The sequence below is a fragment of the Falco cherrug genome, chromosome 1 (genome assembly GCF_023634085.1).
Source record: "Falco cherrug isolate bFalChe1 chromosome 1, bFalChe1.pri, whole genome shotgun sequence".
In the NCBI taxonomy this organism is placed as follows: domain Eukaryota; kingdom Metazoa; phylum Chordata; class Aves; order Falconiformes; family Falconidae; genus Falco; species Falco cherrug.
The window spans coordinates 81,735,802-81,758,061 of record NC_073697.1 but is presented as its reverse complement, the minus strand read 5'-3'; the positions used below and the strand labels follow the sequence as shown (position 1 = coordinate 81,758,061).

Genomic DNA, 22,260 nt, shown 5'->3' with positions numbered 1-22,260 from the left:
TTGCCGAAGGGCAGTTCACAGCAGGGTAAGCAGGTGGGTGAGGGCAGAGTTAAACAGGGGTCATTGTTTCCTCCTCTGCTTTTTTGGTATTTTTGGTAGTGTAGGGAGAGAAATTCTGTCTACATTCTTTTAAAGACTGTGAAGGTCCTTCCAGCAGGTGGGAGGATGGACAAATGTGAGCTGAGCCCAAAATGATAGAACAGATAAGGCTAACGAACTGTCAAAGAACTAAAGGCATTACAAATGATTTGTGATGTGAAGACAAATGCTCCGTTTACTTTCAAGGCTGAAGAGGACTGTTCTGGAGCATTTTTTCTCAATTCCTGAAAGTTTTGTTTTGCCTACCTGGTAGACAAACTGCAGAGTTGTTCATGACTCTAGCCAAGGATTTAGAGATGGATTCTTCTCCTGTTATATGGCTGGGTAGCACTATGAAAGACATACAGAATCTTTAGAACATGCTTTAGCAAGATAGTGAAGTGAGCAAAAAATCAAATGTTAACCTTTCAGCTTCTTACACAGAATTAGAATTATTGTGCTTAGAAAATGTGGATTGTTTTGCATTATTTTAAATCTGGAAGAAAATATGCACAGGTCTGGGAATTTCTGTCATACAGCCTAAACCACCTTATCGGTGAGAGTCCCTGTGAGTGTTACAGAGGACATCATTCAAAAGCATATACCATGCTGTTGTGAAGAGGTCATTGGCCACTAGAAAAAAATGCAGCTTGAATTTCCTTTATTGGTGGAATTTTCAGATGGCCATTTGAGAAAGATACTGTAGTGACTCAGCCGTTCCAGACTAAAGTCAGGTGTGTTGTAAACAGGTGACAGATTGGCATAATGTGAACAGAAAAGTTACTGTGATGCAAAGCAGGGTAGGCTTTTGTTTCTGTAATGTGGGTTATTACTGGTGCCCATGATCTAATAATGGAATTTGCAGCAATATCAGACTACTGCAAGCCTTCCTTTTTCTGGTCTGTCTGTCTCTCTTCACCCTTCCCTGCTCCTGGTAGGAGATCTTGGTTTAGTCAGCTTTTTTTTTCTGTCATGATAAAAATAAGACATAGTGGATTTATGGTCCCATGAGCTTTAGTCAAATATATAAGGACCACAGGATCACAAATCCACTGTGGAAATCATCTCATTATATGACCCTTCACATCTCATTTCCCTGCAAAGCTGCTTTCAGGGTGGAACAGCAACTAGCACAGTGAGGCAATAGCACAATGGCAGAGAAGTTCATGAATGGTCATTCCTTGCAGTCTCACAAAATCTATTAATGTTCTTTCCTATTTTTATTTTTTTTTCCAGGGGATCCTGAGTCCTACTGTAGCGGTTACTGTGTGCATGCTATATGTGTGTTCATGGTATATGTTCAGTACAGCTGACTCCTCTTGTAAATGGTAAGGCCTACAACAGACCTGTGCGTGTGAGGTAAGTCTACTATGAGGTAGTTTCCACAGATGTATCCTACAGTTTTGGTGGTTTCATGCATTGGATATGGGGTCCAACACACACTCTAAAGTTTGTAGTAATCTGTTTCATTTTCAATAATGATGACTATGAGAGTAACAAAGTATTTTCTTCTACAAACTACGAATGAGTGTTTTCTTAGTATTTGTAAAGTAAACCAGTATGTAGATGTGCAAAACATTCATGTAATTGTAGTTAAGAGTCATTTGGAGTGTCATATGATAACTTAAATAGTTTGTAACGGAGTGTGTGAATAATCTTAGCTAGTCCATGAATATAAGAAAAGCATTCTGCTCAATTTCACTTTTCAATTCTTTTCAGTCAACCACTTCTGAAAGCCCCTCCAGGTGAGGTACTTCCTCGTATGAATCTTACCTTCTCATTTATATCTGTCTCCAGAAAACTGAGATGATAGAAACATTGAAGAAGATCAGGTTTGGAATAAAAATTAAAATTCCTTTAGAACACATGATATTTCTGGAAGACAGTGTCCGTCTATTGACTTTTTTTTTTTTTCTCCCCCATCCACTAAAGTGGGCTGAAAATGCAAAAATTGTGTGTCTATGATGCAAAAATACAACACCTAAAGCAGAAAGAAAGAGGAAAATTTAAAGGGCTTTTTAATGGGAAAATTGAATTAAAGGTCTCTATATAATGCCTAAATTCTGTGGTGGTAGAAAACAATGCAAATGCTACAGATTTGAGAATATTAACTTCTTATAAATAAATTAGTAAGAAATCTTTGAGCTGTACTTCTATTCAAAGGATATATTGTTGTGTTGCTTCTTAAGCAAGTATCAAAAAAAGTAACTGTAAATCAATTTTACATTTTTGTGTAAATGTAAATTAAGTGTTTATGATGCTGGCACTTTCATGTCTTCACTGTTTTCTTTGGTGACCAATTCCTTTAAAAAACCTGAGCTCAGATAATTACTCTACTGGAGAGAAGTGTGCAATATATGAACAGTGAAAAATCCTGTGCAAGGAGCAGCTTCAGACCTGAGTAAAATTGAAATTTCTCATTTTGTCCTGTGATATGCACACAACTTTTCAAAATGGAAAATTAAAATATCTATATTTGCATAATGTACTATGGAAATTTTGGATAAGAATATGATGCTGTTACACTAAATAATACCTCAGAATTGTAGCTCAGCAATGGGAACGAAATGCAATTCAATTGCAGCAACACTGTCAGAATTCAGCTTCACATGGGGGACTACATAAGATACTTTAGAGTTCAAGGTACTTTAAACCTCGTGCCCTTCCCTGATAGATACCTAAGTCATATGTAAATGTGTACTGTTTTCAGGTTTAGCTCAATGGATTTCCTTTCTTTGAAGCTTTAGTGACAAACACAGAGTTGTATTAAAAATGTCTGGGGTTCCTTTTTTTATTTTTCCTCCCCCACCCTGCTTCCTCCATAGAGTAACTTCCCAGCCTGAGTATTATGAGTGGCATTAGTGAAACAATTGCTGGTCTTGGTATGGATCTGCCATTGCAGAGCAAGCTTTATGGATGAAGATGAAATGGCTTTTCAGCTTATTTCTGCAGTTGAGTTTTCAATACTGCTGTTATCCTTATGTGAAGCTGTACTGTGATGTGCTACTTAGAGGGTTTTAAGCATCTTTTGAGCATTAAGGTTGGACTAGAGGTCTCCTGAGGTCCTTCCAACCTCAATTATCCTGTGATCTGGTGAATGTTACTTCTGGGGAAGAATTCTTCATGCTTAGTGAAATACATTTCATGTTTTTCATAACATCTTGAAAATCTGTGGAGATCTTAAAAACATTTTCTTGATTTCTAATAAACATAATCATATATAGCAAAATGCTCCACACATTTCAGTTTTTCTAGTCAGAGAACCTATTTTTCAAGCTTTGTTTTTTCGCCAAATTACATTAAAATATATACCTTTTGGCTGGTTTTATTTCTACTTGATAAAGCAGACTAGATGTAATTGTAGGTTCAGTATTATTTTTCTGTGAGAAGTAACTACATCAATGAGCTTCAGCCTAGAGGTTCTAAACTTTGTCTTTAGACATTTTACTGGTCTCATACAGGAGAATCTACACTTAGAGTGTGGATATTTATCAGTTCACTTCAATTAAAATGTTTCATATAGATGTCAGAAGGAAAACATACTTGCTGTTGTTCTCCAAGCACCTAGAATTCTGTGAGGCTTTTACATAGTTCATGTTACACTGGAATATGCTTTACTGCATCTAAAAGGGTTTTTAGTATGCTCAGTACATCTTTATTTCCCACATTAACTTCTTTTCTTGTATTTCGTAGTGTCTGGGAACGGTTTGCTAAACTGTTCTTACTGCTAAAGTGAAATATTTCATAGTTCTTTGTGCTGTTTTAAAACCCTTGACTTACCTTTAACTAATGGCCTGAAACATTTAACATCATGTCTGTTGTTGTTGTTGTTGGTTGTTTTGTTGTGTTTTTGTTTTTAAAAAAGGCCTTGAAGTTTAAGCATTTTTTCAACACATAGTATTTTAACTAGGTAGTCTGGCAAAACTGATCTCATAAAAAAATTATTCAGTCAATCATCCCCAGGCTGACTTAAGCAAGAAATACAAAGAACATTATTTAAATCATAGAATAATTTCTGTTGGATTAAATCTCCAGAGGTCATCTGGTCCAGAGCCAAGTTTAAATTAAACTTTTTACTAAAGAAAGTTCAGCCTGATACTTATTGAATCTAAGTAGCAGAATGTTCCATCAGTTCAAAATAATTTCTTTCAAAAATGTAAGATAAATGACTACTAATCAAGTATATATTGATTTATGTATGCTGGGAATGATGACTTATGGATATTTTTTTTTAAGGTTTGGACAGACTTTAACTCAATAGCTATTGTGCAAGCAAATTACTTCTTACAGCTTATAGTAAAGACTGACAGCTAATTTGCAAAGGTAATGGGATCATGACTAACTTGCATGCTTTAAGTACTGCTCTTTAGCGTTTCCAAGCACCTGTAGATTCAATTTTTTTTGTTTGTTTGTTGCCAACTTTAGAAGCTCTACATTTTCATGTATTCCAGTTCTCCAAATACTCATTTTCCTTTTATTGGAAATAACATAGTATGATAGTGAATTGTATTAGCTTTCCACTAGAATATGACAGAGCTTTAATTAAGTTAATCCTTTATTTTTTTCATAAACACCTGGAAAAAACAGGTAGGGTTTTTGTAGTTGTATTGAAAAGCCATGTATTTTCTTCAGTGTTATCTTGGCCGTATAAATAAATAATATAATCTAGATAAGCAGATCACCCACAACAATAAAGGTAACAAAGGTATCCATTCTGTTAATGTAAATGCTCTTTTGTAACAGAATAAATCAGGGTCTCAGTATAACTGTGTTTTCTTTTTCTAATCTGCTGGAAGGGGAAAGCAAGATTGTTCTGGTAGCGTGTAAATCTTGCTAGTTGTGATAAACCTTAGGAACACCTCAGAGTGGAAGATATCCTTCTCTTTCAGGAACCAGATAAAACCTGAGCATCCTGTCTTATTACTAAACTCTGATACTAAATGTCAGAAATTTCCAAAGGTACTGAATTTCCTAAGGCGTGAGTGCAGCAGGTGTAGGTCATTGACATTAACTGTGACAGACAGGAAATTGTAGAGGTAGGAAACAGTGTTTTTCCAAGAAAAGAGGAAGGAAATAGGAGAAACAAGATTTGAAGGAAAAATATATACACCAGCTAAGTATAGTCAGAAATTTAAAATTTTAATTGATGAGACTCTATTTTTAGATTGCAAAAGAGAAGTTTACTTCCAACTCTATAAATAATCTTAATTTTGGTCTTCTTGACATTTGATTGCAACCTTAACATGCTTCATGAAGAGTTACTTTGTGTTTATTTCTATTTTAATTTAGGTATATAAAAATAAACCCATAACATGTTTGAGACCTTTATTTAATTGGAAGAAAAAAGGAATATTGCCCTTGAAAATCAAAGTAATGGTAATACTGTATTTTCTAAGCCCAAACGATATCACCATCAACCTTTGAGAAAGGATAGGGCAGCTTTGGAAAAACAAATAGATTTAAGGGATGAAACCTCTTTGGAAGAACAGACTGCCCTTAGGCTTTTTCCTGAAATAATATAGTGTCCCTTTCTCTTTCAATAAAAGAAAGCAACAAAATCCTAAGATTTTCATAACTAAGAGAACCAATCTTTCAGAGTGCTTACTGCAAATTGAATGTTCTTATCTCACTGTGAGAGCCTCCCCACCTCTGGATTGTAGCTCAGTTTAGCAACTTCAGTAGCTAACACATGCCTCTGTATTTTGCTGAATTGAGACATTAAGTTATATAAGGAGTGTTATTTGCATAAGTGTACTCATACGCGGTTTAGAAAACAGTAATTAAATGTAGAAATATCTTGTGGATTTTACATTAAGTAGTGCCACTTCCCATAATACATCTGTAAATGGGATATACTAAATAAATATCTCTGAGGAACAGCTATTTAGTTGTTCGCAATAGATTTGAAACATAAGGGTCACTATGCACTATCAAGGCATCAGTCTGTGGTACCCACAGGGACTTTGATGTGATTTGGTAAATATTAGTTTTTCCTGAAGCAGTTCAACTTTCACTGTGAGCATGTGGGGAAGAGCCACAGCAGCCCCAGAGGTGATGGAAAAATCCTTCTCCTGGGGATCTGAAGGAGATGGTAGAGTTTGTCTTCTGGGTTCACAGGTACAATGAAAGTGGCTGGACACATGGCCAACCTGGAGAAAGTACCATGTTCTGGATGAACGTGGTGATTAAGGGCAGCTTGTGTGCAAACCATTTCATATGATATTTGTTCTGAGCCTGCTTTAAAAGCTGTCAGAGTTGCGTGTGCTGTTGAAGGCCACTGTAGCCACACCTCAGTGGTAACAATGAGCTGTCTTTATCAGAAGGTGTTCCTGTAGGCTGCCCAGCTTGCCGCTTGTTGGTTGCTGCGTTTGTGCTTTTTCCTCGTGCTGGCTTCAACCCAATTCCCGCTCCTGAGGAAGCGCCCAGTCTTGCACCAGAGTTGTCAGCTCTTTTACCTAGAATCTGCCTTCCTTGGGCCTCGTTTGTGATCACATTCTTTGTCATGTGCCTAAAACATAGCACTCATGGTGTGATGTAATTCCTGGCTTCTTGAGCTTTTTTGGAAGTCTGGCTTGGCACCTACATCGGTTTCTTGCCTGTGGTGCTTGGTGCCACATGAAGGTGCTGTCAGAAAGGGTGCAGGGAGCCCATCCCAGGTCTGACAGAGGACCACCCAACCTATTTTTGCATGGACCACAAAAATGATTGGGGGCCAAAGAAATGATGGGCCAAAGAGATGATTCTAGTGTGACCTGTGTTTGGCTCTATTCCCCTGGACCCATCTAGTTCCTCACTTGCTTTGTTTTGGAGTTTCCCAGCCTTTAACCTCTCTGGTTTTATATTATGAATATTAGTATTCAGATAACAGCCAAGATGTCCTCAACCTAAAAGGAAAAAAAAAAAGTTTTATGCTGAAGTGAAAATTAGAATGAAGTTTAATGTTCAGTGGGTGTTGTACAGTGCTTCAGATGATGATGTTTTCATAGGGTAATGCAGCTGGTCTTGAATGCCTGATTTATTGACAAGCAGGAGTGATCATAGCTAATAATTTTTACAGGTTCTCAGCATCTGTATAAGGTAAGGGAAGGACAGACATTGTTCACCAATGCATTAGTTGTTTGCGACTATTCTTTTTCTTGTGATTCAATTTTTATTTACCTTTTAAAACTTGAACTAATAGTCATGTGTGGCAACAAGTTTAACTGGGGTTGGAAGTATTCTATTAAGGTTGTAAAAGTACTGCTTTCCAGTCTTTTCTTCTGCAATAAAATGACAAGATGATATAAAATATTCTGGGCTTTGAATGCTGTAGTTGATTTGTACTGCTTGATTCTTTATTTTAAAAGAACCCTGTTAGGAAAAAAAAATATAGATTAATGTTACTGCTCTGCAGCAGCTTTGCCATTATGTTTCAGATTCAAGTTTGTGAGGCTCTGTTTTTGTTAGGGTGAATGTCTTTAAGATTTGTGTGCTTAGTTGTAAAGCTGAAATGCTGCAATTTTTGACCTTTCCAGTTCTTGCTTCTTTAACAGGGACTTCATAAACTTCTAGTAGGTTATACTGGACTATTTCTCATAACTTAGGTAAATTTATAGGTATGTTTCATTACATAGGAATCAGGAAAGTTGTGAACTTGGAAGAGCTCCACTGATTTTACTTTTCTCAGTGAGACCTGCAGAATCTGGGACAAATTTAAATTTGAATTTTGTGAGATTGAATAAATTCAGTCTATCCAAGCTCTAGTTTACATTATTTTATCTGAATTTACCAAATCCTACTTTTATTATAGTAGTTCATAAATTATTTTGTTAGCAACTTCTCTAGATTAAAAAAATGTTAAATTTATACACAAACATTTACTTATATATGCTTATTATTCTAATATCTATATGTGTATCTGATATGGGCAAAAGTCAAGAACACATAAATATTTTTGTATTTCAAAGTAACACTGGCTTTGTTCCCTGTTTACTACAGATTTCTGAAACGGTTTGCAGAAAAAAGAAAAGGGAAACACAAACACTTCTGAAAATGGTAAACTGATTTTAAGCACCTCAGTAGGGCAGCACTTTGCCTTTGGTGGCTGGGGAGAACAGGGCCAGGAGGTCCCCAGGGAAGCGAGTCATCCTACAGCTTGGTGTTGGAGCTGTAAAAGCAACAGAAGTGGGAATGACATAATACTGGAAGCTGCAGCCTCTCAAGAGTGTATTTCTATCTTACAGATTCAGAGGGGAAAAAAATATTTAAATCGGGTCATTAGCTAAGATTTTGCAACATATGTTTTTTAAAGCAACCCACCAGAACTCAAAGTAAATGTTGTTAATGTTGTTGGTCCATAATGCTACTGGTCACAAAACATTTTTAGGTTTTTTTTAAAATTTACTGGTATAAAACACAGCTTTATCAGACAGAGCAACAGTGCTTTTTATAGCTGAGTGATGAAGCTCAAGTTAAGGATAATTTTTTTCACATGGCAGGAAAACTTTTGAGTGTGCCTTGCAAATGCTGCCATCAAGTGACTAAAAAGGCTATGCTGTTTCTCACTAGGACATAAAAATATTCCAAAATGTTTAGTGAGTTTTCATTACCAGTACTCTTGCTGCAATGACTTCTCCAAGATCCCAAAATTCTCACTGAGGCAATAAGCAGAGATGACTACGTTGTGCATTTTTGAAAGTAAACATCTGATTAGACAGAAGATTCTGAAAACCAGAGAAGCAAAGTTGCAGAAGAATGATGCTGTTTGGAGAAGCAATGTTTAGCATTGTTGAGAGCAATGCTTTTGTCAATAGTAATTGACTTGTGTTTTACTTGAGAAAGGACTGTGTGAAAAAGAAATTCTTAGAAATATGGAAGAATATTAAGTAATGGGGTTTCTTCATTTTAGCCAAAACCCCCAAAGCCAAAATCCCCAGTTGTTCATTCTGTTCTGGAATGAGGTATATTTAAAAAAGTATGTTTACAAGATTTCTTGCCACCATTGTTATGGGAATTGAGATACAGTACTGCAGCAGTCAGAGTGTGAAAATTCTTTTTCTGCTTGAGCTTGTAATGACATACTAAGCCCCAGCATACAGCAGGGGCTTGTTCCAAGAAAATGACCACTAAGCAATAAAAATCCCATATACAAAATTAATTTCTAATTGTGTGATAGAACAGGATATATTTCCATACTGAAATGTTAATCTGCTAACAAAATCACCTAATATTGTAAAAAAGATAAACCAAGATAATAGTTTTATAATATAATTAAGGGATCAAATCCATCCCCTGTTTAAATAAAAAATAAAAAACCCCAGTCTGTTCATCTACTTTTACCACTAGTAGATGTTGGAATTTTCAAAGGATGGTGGAAAAAGCCACAAATCCTGTTGAATTAGATACAAATAGCTAACTTGGTAATGAATCCAATGAAATAATCTAGAGAATTGCTGGTTCTTTTTTGGAAATTTGCAGTCAGCGCAGCTAAGAAGGGCAGGGCACCTACAAGGAATACCTGTTTTTATACTGTTGAACTGTTAGGAGTAAGGTTTCTTGGAGCAGGCTGCAATCTTAATGATCTGTCACTTTAATATTATGAACATAGTTATGTCTTGTAGTTACACAGTAGGGAACTAATAGAAAATACATTAATTCATCAGTTATGCCCAAACTCGGGCAAAACAAGAACAAAGAGTGATTTCCCACTTTTCCTGAATAAGAAGCTGTCTTTTGAATGCAAATCTGTTTGTCATAGCTAAAGGCATAAGAATAGTCTATGTGAGCAGAGAATTTAGGCAGTTCTAAGAAAACAGGTTGAATGCTTCAGGAGTACTGGGTCATTCCTGCGGGGTGGTCATCAGAAATGAAGATCAAACAAGAGAAATGTCCTCTTTGCCCAGAGGTCATCTAAACGTAGAGGTTTCTTTAATGGCATATGAACTACATGTAATGTGTTGTCTCTGACCTGCAGTGAGTAAACTGCTTATAGCAGTACAATCCCTACACAAAGGTGAAGGAGGGTACAGGGCTTGTATACAGCAAATGTGCAGGATGAAAATTGCAACAAACATTGATTACTGGAAACATCGGTTACCGTGCAATTTTCTTGGGCCAATAGAGTTGTATCCTGTGAATTATTCCCTTATTATCAGAACACCAGATGAAATGTTATTGTTATTGCCTATTTATTTGTAAATAAATCATTGTAAATATCCACAGAGTTGAATACAGCTATTTACATATTTCAGAACTGCGGAGTATGATGAAAAATAATCTTCCTAATATTGAAAATTACATGGAAGATTTCTATTAAGGATGAATGTAATATGGAAGAATTTGTTTTTGATGGCACAGTTAGCTCACTTAGTATTTTGAGCCTAGTTTTAATGGGACAATTAGCACAATTAGGAATTCAACCTCCTTTCAGCTGTTTATGACATGTTTTCCGACATGGAACTTTGTTTTTACTGTTGGTTTTTTTAACATGTTTTTTGGTTCCAGTATTTGTGAGAATTGATGAATGACTGAAGGTAATTTTGTTGGTATTTGCAGACTGTTTGTCTACCCTTCATGAAAGAACAAATTCCCTTTCATGTGTATCAGCATACTTTCAACTCTGGGGAAAGAACAGGATTGAGGAAAGGCATTTTCTCTAAAATGCTTCTTTCTTGTTCTAACTATCTGTTTTCTCCTTTTACCCTACCTCTAAAAAAAACCCTGAAATGAACAAGAAAACAAAAAAAAACCCAAACAAATCACTACCCCCCACCGAAAACAACCAACAAAACATCTCCCCCAAAATTCCATTATGTCTTTTTAATGGACTGTATGTAAAGGAGTAATTGTCACAACAAATAGTAACACGCAAAATAAAGTAAGATGATTTAGATAATACTATTGTGCCAACTTCTTAGAAGGGAGCTGTGAAATCATTAATACACTGTGCTCTTCTCACCTGTGTTGGGATGATAAAGGAAAGATCCAATTACTGTTGAATCTACTGCTAATCATATAAATCCTATAAGATATTTTCTTAATTTGTAATTTTAACTGTTATTTTAGAACAGTATCGTTTATAACAGTATGATTATTTTATAACAATGCTAATAAAATATCAATTGCATTTCCAGTTATAAGACTGTAAACTTGCAAATCTAGGAGCCTCAAGTTGGGATGTACTTGCATTCAATTTCTCCTCCCACTTCCACTCCCCCTATTTATTTTTCCTACCTCACTATTGCTTTGCTTTTATACTTTGATAATCATCAGACTTTTGATCAGTTTGCTCTCCTTTTCGAACCCTGTTCAGAGATAAACCTCTTATGCAGTGGAGATTTCATGTGGAGAATGCTGGTACCTGCAAGCTTTGCTGTCCCTGATAAATGCCATACGCTTCAATGTGAACCAAACCGCTATCTGAGCCCCAGAGATAAAAGAATGCAGGTAAGTAGAAGTGGGAAGCTTGTGGGTTTTTCATGAACTAGAATCTTTGGATTTCTGTTATGTTCGGGGTGGCTGATACAGTTGAACAACCAACCAACTGCAGGTGAGAAAGGAGTGAAGGATTAGGCAAATCCTCCTAGACAAAAATTGAAATCAAACTAATATAAACCACCATCGTTCCTCACACACAGCCGTCTCCTAGCAGGGAAGCACCCTTTTGGGTTGGTGACCTTGCTGGTAAGGATGGACAGCATTTGTGTTACTGGGAACAGTGGTGCTTCTGTCCCTGGTGTGCCTCCAAAAATTCCAGGGAGTCTTTCGCCTCATGCTTCAGCTTCCAGAGCCTTTCCCCTGGGGGAAATGTGGCAGAAGCCCTCACTGGGAGTTGTTTTGCTGCTTGACCTATTTTATTCTGAGAGTTTCTGATTAGGGTAAGCCTTTTATATCTGTGATACCTGCTATAAATATTGTAGTTTCCTATATGCAGGAAATGGCGATGGCTATTATCTCAGAATAAAAGCAGTATCTTGAGCTTGTTCAGAAAAGAATGATTAGCTTAGAAAGACATTCCTGTTAGTCTGTGGTATCCAGCTGTGAAATATGTAAGCCTTTAAGGCTTTTTATAACATTTCCTTTTCCTCCATAGAATTCAGGTGAAAACAAAGACAGCAAACCAAATTACCTACAGCATATACTTTTGAGAATTTCAGTACTTTAAAATTTTTAAATTAAAGGAGGGTAGGGCAGTACTGCGCATTCATTCAAGTCAAGTTCTTTTGCACTTTAATCCAGCCAGAAGACATAGAAGTTACTAGGGGGTTAATGCTTTCTGAAAACCACAGGCTAAAATAATAACAGTTGGGAAGAAATTCCACTCTGTCAAGTGAAAAATGTCATCCAGTATTGTTTGTTATTAAAATCAGTGCATAATTCAGTCTTGTTCCTTTTAGTGCTTTTTATGAAAAGAAGAAAAAAAAATCTTTTAGGCCTAATTTGTTTCCACGATCCACATCTGTGCACTTAGAGTACATTCTTCCTCATAATAGCATCTGATGAGACAACTGATGTTTACTCTAAACAGGGCTGGAAATTAAAAAAAAACAACTTAGGTTATTTTTTCCCCCTTACACTAAATTTCAAATGCTCAAGAATAATGTTAAGTACTTCTTTGCCTAAAGCAATAGCTACTTGACATTAAGAAAGTATGAAAGTTGTATTTATAATCAAGAGCTAAGAGCGCAGGAATGTGTGGTTTGGATATGTGTGAAGAATGGTCCAGGCCCTTGAAATTTATTGAAGGGCTTGCTACAGACTGAAAAGCATATCTTTCCTCAGCTCCTCAATCTTTCTGCTACACCTTTGCTTTCCAATCTCTCTTGTGCATCTTTCCTAGTGCAATTTCTCAAGAATGTCTGCTTTTCAAACGTACTTTGCTGACCCTCAAGGAACGCAGTGTCTCTTTTTTTTTTTTGTGTTAGGATGCAGGGACCACCTCACCCAGAAGTTCCACTCTGTGGGGTCCCCCCTTTTCTGTCTTTAGTGGGATACAGCTGGGGCCAAAAGCGTAGAAAACCCCATTTTTTGGTAATTATGGCCTGCTCTTTCACTTAATAGGTGGCTGGCAGTGTAAAAGTGATGTATGCAAAAAGCACAGCCTCAATTCTGCTTCAGTTTTTGAGTATTTGTTGGGGACATTCTCAAATTTTCACTGGCCAGCCACAGATCTTCACCCATCTGTTCTGTTTTGTTAAGCCTCTCTGAAACCTCTGTGCCCATGTTGGTTGTACTGTAAATGCAGCAGACTGAGGATATTTTTTCTCTTGAGTTGTTTTAGTTGTAGAAACAGGTGGTTTTATCTTTCTGAGAAGTTGGAAAAAACCCACTATAGTAACCTACTGCCAGATGAGAAATTAATCTGTTATCTCCTTGAGTCTGTTTGAGAAGATTTGTATCCATCCATAATTTCATCTATTTACTGTATAATAAAATAGAGGATTCCCAACAATGCTTCTAAAGGTGGAAGAAAGAGCATATGCACCACATTTCCCACCCTGGCAAGGTAGGAGCTACAACTTGGTCACATCACACTGTCATAGTCATTTCCATGAATCAATACAGGGACAGCTAGGATGGACTGGTGATGTGCCAGGTAGCCAGGGAATCCAAAGGAAAGAAAGGCTTTTGAGTATAGCAGTCATATGAGGAGGAAAAACAGGAATTAAAAGTTAGCACAGCTATCTCTTAGGGGAAGGGGCTTTAAAGGAAGGGCCTCTGCCAGCTGAAAATTGCCTAACTTGTGTGAACTGAATGCTGGATGGCTGCTTGATCCTATGAAAAATCTGCTTGTGACACAATAATCATGTGGCTGGCTATTCTTGTATACGCATACTAGTATAAGTGTATCTATGTATACTTGTATATGTATAAGAGTAAAAGTATACTTGTATGCTTGGCTATGTGTATACTGACTAAATGGTGGGAGTTCTCAAGTGCTCCGGGGGTTCGAGCTCTGAAACTCTATTAAGAGTTTAATGAGAAAAGTCAAAGTAATTCCTGTCAGCCAGGCTATACGCAGGTAGTTTAGCATGCTCATGCAAGCTGAGCAAGTAAGTTTTCCATCATTCCTTGTTGAACCTCTTGGGAACAATTCATGTTGCTCAGTGTTCTTCCAAAAAACAGTTTGTCAGAGGATTGACCTTTTGCTTAAACTTCACTGGATTGCTTTGGTGGGTTCTGTTGTGTAGGCACTTTTTTGCACCTGTTAAGCCTTTGCTGACATCGCTCTTTCACATAGTCCTGTTGTGAAACTTGTGAGTCTTGAAGTTATGGTGGCTTTGGGGCAGAGGTGAATGCTGTCCCTGCGAATGTTCATTCCATTGAAGTTCATATTCTATTCAGGCTGAAGACATTTAATTTTCTTTTTGGTTTAGTTTTGTTTTGTGGGTTTTTTTTTTAATGGTAATCCTTAGTTTATGTAGTAGAGAGTGAATAGAAGCTGGTGATTTTTACTACTACCATTTGAAATTACGTTTTTTTAATATACGGGTAAAAGACAGTAATTTTTTTTATAAATTATCAAAACAGAGCTTGAACTGATTCACAGAACGTATGGCATCCATTTTTATGTAAAATAGCTTCTAAAAATACCCATCTTATCCTGGAGAAACTGCTTGGCTAAATATTGAAATGAAATGTAGCAGCTGCTACAAACAGAAATTTTTTTATTTATTTTTTTTCCCCTCAATCAGTGAGGTTAGGATTTGAGTATCGAATCATTCAGGGAGAAACTGAATAGAAACATAGTGACAGCTTAATTTTAAAAAGCTGCCATGCCTTTCCAGGTAGCACAGTCATACACTATTTTAGTTAGGGAGCTTTAGGAAGCTTAAAACTGACAGATATGCAAATTCAGTAAATCAACAAAAGCTTTCTCATCTTGAATTTCACGTTTAGATGGCTTGCCTTCAGCCATATTTGAAAAGAATATTGTATTTGTTTTCCTTTATTTTTCTTTCCCTTCCTTTCCTCTTATTTAATTTTACATTGCAGCCTCTATTAGCTTCAGTGAAAAGAGAATAAGACAAATTTTGTTTTCAGTGACTTTTCAGTTGACATTTTCATTTAGTATAACTCACCAGGAGGTTCATGTTTCTTTCACAAAATTACATGAAAAGGTTAGACAATTCAGCCATTGAAATAGTGACTTTAAAATCTCAAAACATTTCAAATCCTTTTCTTAGCAAAAGAAATAAGTGGATTATATGATGTTTTCACTGAATCCCACAGTTACTTATCAATAGAACAGAACGATATTCAACAGTGAATATTGTAAAGAAATTAAATGTTTAACTTAAATATTTTTTTTCTTTTCTTTTCTTTTTTTTTTTTTTTTGTCTCTAGCACTTACAGACAACTTCTTTGAAAGGCACATTTAATTATGCTTTCAGAAGCCAGAAAGATGATGGTAAGAGCTGTGGAAGGACTATTCAAAGAACAGAGGGGCAAATGAAATTTTAATCATCCGAGTGTTACATAATTAGAACTAACTGACATTTCAACAACATCCATGTGGAAGTATAGCTCTCATTTTTTGCGAAGGGATATATTAACTAAATAACACACAATAAATCCGTGTTCACAGAATGTTCATTACTCCTTTGGATACATATTGACTGAACTAATGAAGGAACCGTAAGAAAATTGTTAATATTTTGTGCATCAGAAAAAGTAACATTATATCATCTCCGTTCTAATATTTTCTGTTTCCTTAGTTATGCTAGTTGAAGAGGAGCCCGTATTTTCTGTTGTTTATATACCCAACAGGAAAGAAGATTCATGTGTTTGGGAGTTATGTCTTCATTTAATGAAGGTAGAATTAACAGAGACTTGAATGCTACCAAACCTTTCTTGCTCCCTTTCCCTTTTTCCCTTTCCCTTCACAGTTTTTGTGGCCAAACCTGATTCAGCTGCAGAAGAAAAGCCCCCACAGCTGTGGCACTGTTTACCCACCCCTCCATCATTTCACTCTGTGACCTTGCCGTGCCCTTGACTTTGCCAATGCAGTGATGCCAATCCTTGCTGCTTCTACAAAGGGCTGGGTAAAATGCCATTCCTTCTGCTTGCCCAGGGAAGTCAAAGTGATAATGTGGTTATAAAATACAATCTTTCCATCCTGGAAGAAAGAAATATTGCAAATCTGTTTGCACAAACTCATTTGTGATTCCTTTATTGGAAGTACTTATTCAATAACAGGCTGACAAAGGATCCCAGGCAGTCACATTTGGTGCAAAAGAGATGATAATGTGCTAAGAAACAGGATGGAATTATGCTGTGCTCCAGCTTGCCCAGGAGTGTGAATGCACAATTCTTTGCACAGTTTCTGCTCTGAGTAATTCTTAATGTATGGCACAAAAATTATATAAATAATTTTTTTAATCAATTAAATCAATGTTTGTTTAGACAGACATGATCTGGACATATATACCTAGAGCTGGAACCCTTTGGAGAGAGAAATCAGCTTTATTTGGGTGCTACAGAAGAATGTAGTACTTTTCCGACAGGAGGCTCCCCATTTCTGCTACAATTTCAAGCATTCCATGCTTTATGGACTTTACCTCCAAATAATTAAGATATTAGTCGTTATCTTGGTTGTCCTGCCTTCTCTTCCAGTGCTGCCTAATCTTGCTAGTAAGTATTATACTGTATATCCTTTAAGGCTTGATGTTTAGCAGTTACTGGTTCATAGCATAACATATGCGCTTTAAGGATGAGAACTCCAAAAGCTTTTGTAATTGCCTAAGCAAAGAGAAAAAAAAAAAAAAAAAGTCCTTTCATTTCAGCTATTATCAGAACTCTATATTGAAAGCATCAGTGCAAAATGGCGTGACATATTCTTCCCTACAGAGGGAATATAGCTATAGAATGTTGGCCTTCTCAGGCTCACAGATATGCGCCACGTCTGCTGACTTTACACTAGGGCATGAATCATTTCCCATCTGGAAGCCATTAATACGGCGCTGTGCTGGCATTGTGCAAGCCCAGTGCAAAGGCTGGCTTTATTACTGCTAGCACTGCTGTCTCCTGGCATGGCTGAACGGCTTCTTGGCTTTCATGACTGTGCAATGGCATATCAGCAACCGTAGAGAACTGCCCTCCAACGGTCTCACTCCTATGACAGTGGCAGCAGAGCATGAGATGGTACTGCTGAACGTTCATATTTCATCTTGTGTTTTCATCTGTTTTTTTCAGAGGGGGGTTATAGTGTGTGTATGTGATTTCAAGAGATATCTTCATGAATAAATGATTAGTCTGGAACATGGAACTGCTCGACTTAATCAGCTGTTTATAGATGGAGCTTTACAACTCATATTTTTCTTTTAAACATGACAATCTTTGAAGTGTACATAGATGTAAATTCTCCCACCAGACTTGTTTTCATTTAGCAGCTATGTGTAAATGGAGCCAAGCACAATATGCTGAAATGAAAATAAAAGTAACATGGACAGTTTTCAGCAATTCTTTTTCATTGCCATTGATTTTCAAGCACTGTATTGTTTCGTTTTTGTCATGGTATGCCTTATGTTTAGCATTCAGATCTTACCCAGAATTTTATTGGGCAAGATTTCCAAGAACCATTTTTTTTGCCTAGATACAAAATGTGAATTTCATCCAGAAAATCAGCACGTGGTCAGGCCATAATCTACCTTTCATGGAGCACAAAATTACGGTTTCCTCTGATACTGAGGGTGGCAAACAGGGACTGAGTAGAGGGCTATTGATGGAACTGAACAGGTTGTGTGCCGGAACAGGAGCCTTTCCCAAAGCTCTGCTAACAGCAGGCTAATTCAGAAAAGAAACTGCCATGGTTTTTAGGGGCTGATTTTTTTTATTCTGGTCATAGCACACTGTCGCCCACTGGGTTAACTCATGCATCTCAATTAGCTGAAAAGCGTAATAAGACTACTCAATAATTCAATAATCTTTGAAGCTTTTATGTGGTGGCCAGACATATTGATTGATTTGGACGGAGGCAGAATCTTTTACTGTGACTTTGATGCACTTTTGTCTCTGTTAAGGAACATTAAGAAGTGGCTCAGATTTGCAACTGATGTTACCATGTTAGCAGACTAAGTGATTGATGGTGTCTTCTAAGCCCTTTCAGCCTGATTATGTGATATAGATATAGCTGGAAATGAGACATATGGAAAAGCAGAGAGGAACTTTTTAAAATATATGAGCATACAATTAGAATAACAAATTATCTGTTGCAAAATTCAGTAAGAATATGCCTGCTTTGCAGTGCCTGCAAGCAGCTGCAACCAAAATTATCAAAAATTGTTGTGTCAGATAATTTCATGCTAATATGGTGTCCTGTTGCCTTTTCTAAGCACAGAGTAGGAAATGGCACAGTAAAGCATCCTTGTGTGAGATATTCAGAGTTTTTAGGACTCTTCACAGTATTTGTCTAAATTACACTGAATAATTCATAGCAAGCTAATTAGTTAATTAGTGCTCCATTCCAGCAGAACTTGCACTATCTCTGAATTTGGTTTTCTATCTTCTTGCTGTCACATTACATTCTGAAGAAATGACAATAGAAGTCCTCTCTCTTGCATCTAAACCATTTCCCTACAGCATTTTTCTCACTTTACAACAAATATTTTGTCCACTATCTGTAGATACTTCACTAATTTTTAAGTGCCTTGCTCTGTATTTCCCACTGCATCACTAACAAAAATTCTGCAGGTGAAATGTATCTTGGCAGTGTAGGATTCACAGTGCTGGGAGGGGTAGCTGCGGGTGGAAGCTGCTGCAGGAGTACAGGGGTACAGGCGCCATAAACTGACGCTGTTACTCTGTACATAGCACCTGCGTGGGACACTCCGCTGGAGCTGATGGCAGTACCTCCAGCTGTGTGCTCTTATTTTAAGCAGGTTTTAGTATAGAGGCAGAGCTCAGGGGCTCCCTGTTTTTAGGACCAGGGATAAAGCTTAGCAGGTACACGTAAGCTTTTAAGATTCCCGACAAAGCATCATATTTATGGATATGCACAGGAAGAAACAAGCACATGTACTTGCTGTACCCCAGCTTTTCCTTGCTGTTTTTCAGGCATGTAGCAAAGCCTTTTGTGTTTGGGGTTTTATTGTTATTGTGGGGTGGGTTGTTTTGTTGGGTTTTTTTGATTGCTCCTCTGTTCCTTCCATCTAGAAGCTGAAATTTTTCTCCCTTAAAATTAAAAAATACAGTAGTGATTTTTTTCTTAACTTCTACTTCCTTGCTTTGCCGCTTTTTCTTTGGGAAAAATTATTTTTCAAAATTAAAGACAAAAATGTAAGACCCAAAAATATGTGATGGATTACTCTAGAAAATAGACAAGTCTTTGTCTGTGATGACATCCATTAGATTACATGATCACCAAGGTCTACCAGTCCTCTACTGTAACCTTTAATTTTATCATCACTTGTGTCTTCACATTGGGTTGGAAAGGGAGAACAACAAAGGGCGGAGATACTCTGCAGATTAGAAATGGATTTTTTAAATTTAAAAATACTTAAAGGTATTTTATTTCCACAGATTCAAAATCTCAAAAAGAAATTACAAATTTTAAAATTTACTATGTCTGATTTTGAAGTAAATATGATGGGAATTAAGTACACACGACCACCATATTGCATTACTATGTAAAGAAGTAAAAATCATTGCATAATGAAGGGCATGACCATTTTGCATGCTCAGGTATGAGGTCTGCAGTTTAGCATCTCTTGAACTCCTGCCCTTGTCAGGCTGTTTTGTGCTCTCAGATGTATTTCAGCTGGAGGGTGGCAACTCCCAGCTGACACAACACCCAGGAGATTTTTTTGGTGCCCCTCTTGGGCTGCTTTATTCCACTGCAAAAATAAACAGGGCTGTTACTCATTACAGAAAGGCCATCCATAATCCAGAAATTATCAGTGCCACTTTAGGCTAACAACTAAAGCTAAGGTCTTGAACTTTGGAGCCAAATATCAGTGAAGCAGTCAGTCTTACACAGATCCTCCACAAAGTTACCGGGTTGTGGTCTCTGTGAGTGCTCCTCTAGGCAAAGTGGAATGGTCTGTCTTAAACTGCTAGTGGGTGAAGCCTACCTAGGGTCTGGAAAGAGTGGGGACTGCTCGTCACGAGGCCACCACACCTGAAATACAGGGTGAAAGCTGGTGACCAGTTGTAAGGTTCAACCGCTCCTGTATTCTCTGTCTGACTTTGTCAGTGACCTCCTTGCTAGTGGATTAAACAAAAGTCTGAATTTGCCGTGTAGAAGAAATGATAAAATCCTGTTGGCAAAGAAAGAAAAAGACAGAGTTCAGAGAGCTGTGTTGCTCTTCTAGGTTACCAGCTCCTCGTGTACTCAGGCAGGAAGCAGCACACTTGTGGCAGTAGCTGATTGGGCATGACGGGAGGGCAAATTCTTTACGCACATGACAACAATAGAAGAAAGCATCTCTGTAGAGGGGAGAGCAGAGCAAGGGTGGGAATTTTATCAGTTGCCCAAAGAACCCTAAGTCTCAAACTAAGAATGGCTGTAGGGAACAGCAGGAATGAGGAATGTCACATAGATTGCAATGTGTAAGACGTGCAGGCCACACGCTCCTTTGCTGGGCCTGCATGCTGCCCACCATGGCTCGCCACACCGCACAGGGAGAGGCACAGGGTGCGTGTAGAGTTGCTCCTACCTGATGGTTATTTTGGAAATTCTTGTAAAGAACTATGAGTGTGTGACTATTATTGCCTTTAGCAGGTGTGACTGGTAACAGGAAAATAAGCTATCAGATGATCTCTCCCTGTTGTTATGTCTTTTTACATGGTTGTATCAATGGTCGGGGAAAAAAAAAAAGGTAACTATGGAAACACAGAAACATCAATGGTGTCATCTTCACTGATATTTATTTTTCACGCTATTGAATCCAGTGAATGGTTCTTCACAGGTTGAAAAAGATTTTTCTGAATGTCCTTTCTTGCGTAAAAGGTGAAAACGGGGTTTGACATAAACATTCAACCAGCTTTGATTTAAAATACTTCTTGCTAAGGATATGTGAGGAACACAAAATATTCCTACTGTACGAAATTTTTCCAGCCTTCGTGAAAGTTTAATCTTTCTCTCAAATTTTGTGAACTGAATTAGCGTCAGCTCAGTTCCTGAAATGAGGAAAAGACAGTTATGGATCTCACTGTGAGATAACTAGTTTAGGGTTTGGAGAACTTGAGTACATGCTCTTTCACTCTTGTATCAACAATGATAATTTTTGAAAGTGCCTGTGGGGAGAGGAGGATAGAGAATGTCTGAAGAGAGATGTATGAGAGGAGTATGGAGAATGTCTGACCATTACTGATGGGAGATAAGAGATAGGAGGACAGAGAATGTCTGGAGAGAGGCATATGAGAGGAGGATGGAACTCCACAAGTGCCAACAATTGAAGTTTGTAAGAACTGCTTGATTTCCATACCTTGAGAATTACAGTTGCATATTTAGATTCCTAAATATTGATTTGTATGTCTTTGTCAGCTGTTTTATCTAAAATGTAAACGCATTCTATTTGGAAAAGTATCCATCTTTTTATCAGGCTGGGTAAGTTCATGGTGTTAGTGGAAAGCAGAGGTTACTGAAATGCCATTGGTTTTAGACTGATGTTATCAGGGTCACATAAATGGTGATCAATTCCATCAGTAAAAGTGAAGACAGAATTTTTAAAAAGGCAAACATTTTCTAGTTCTATTACTGTAATGACTTGAGGTTTTCCTCCCTCCCTTTCCCTCCCCTCCTCTCCTTTTTTCCCTACCCTCCCAAATTTTCACAACAGCAGTACATTTCATTTCATTGGTAACCTGCATGTAATTTGGATCCGGCAGAATTTTGTAAGCCAAACTTGACAGAATGGGGACACTCACTTAGAAAAAAAAAAAAAAAAGGTGGCATGAACCATTTCTTTGTGCCCCCCCCCCAAAAAAAAAAAAGAAAACAAACCAACCACATTACACCTTTTCTATTTTCAATAAAACTAGCTGATACTTTGCATATCCTTGAACATGATTTCTTGTCAAAATCATCCTTCTCTAATGAACATCCATTGCAGATCTCAGACCCTCATGTCAGTTGTATCTAAAGTAGGATCTAATGAAATCTCTGAAAGTCTCCTGAATTCTGCTATATGCTTGTTTATTTTTAGAAAAACAAATACTTTCCTTTTTTCTGACTTCCATACCACCTTGCCATGCTCTGCTGTT

General features: G+C 37.3%; 1 long non-coding RNA gene across 1 annotated transcript; it reads left to right on the top strand.

Annotated features, from left to right (window-relative positions):
* Positions 1–1,936: 1,936 nt before the first annotated feature.
* Positions 1,937–16,985, top strand: LOC114017351 (uncharacterized). The gene is made up of 4 exons (XR_008733848.1): positions 1,937–4,401; positions 8,056–8,112; positions 11,369–11,502; positions 15,403–16,985. It is a non-coding gene; the product is annotated as an uncharacterized LOC114017351 (long non-coding RNA).
* Positions 16,986–22,260: the final 5,275 nt, after the last annotated feature.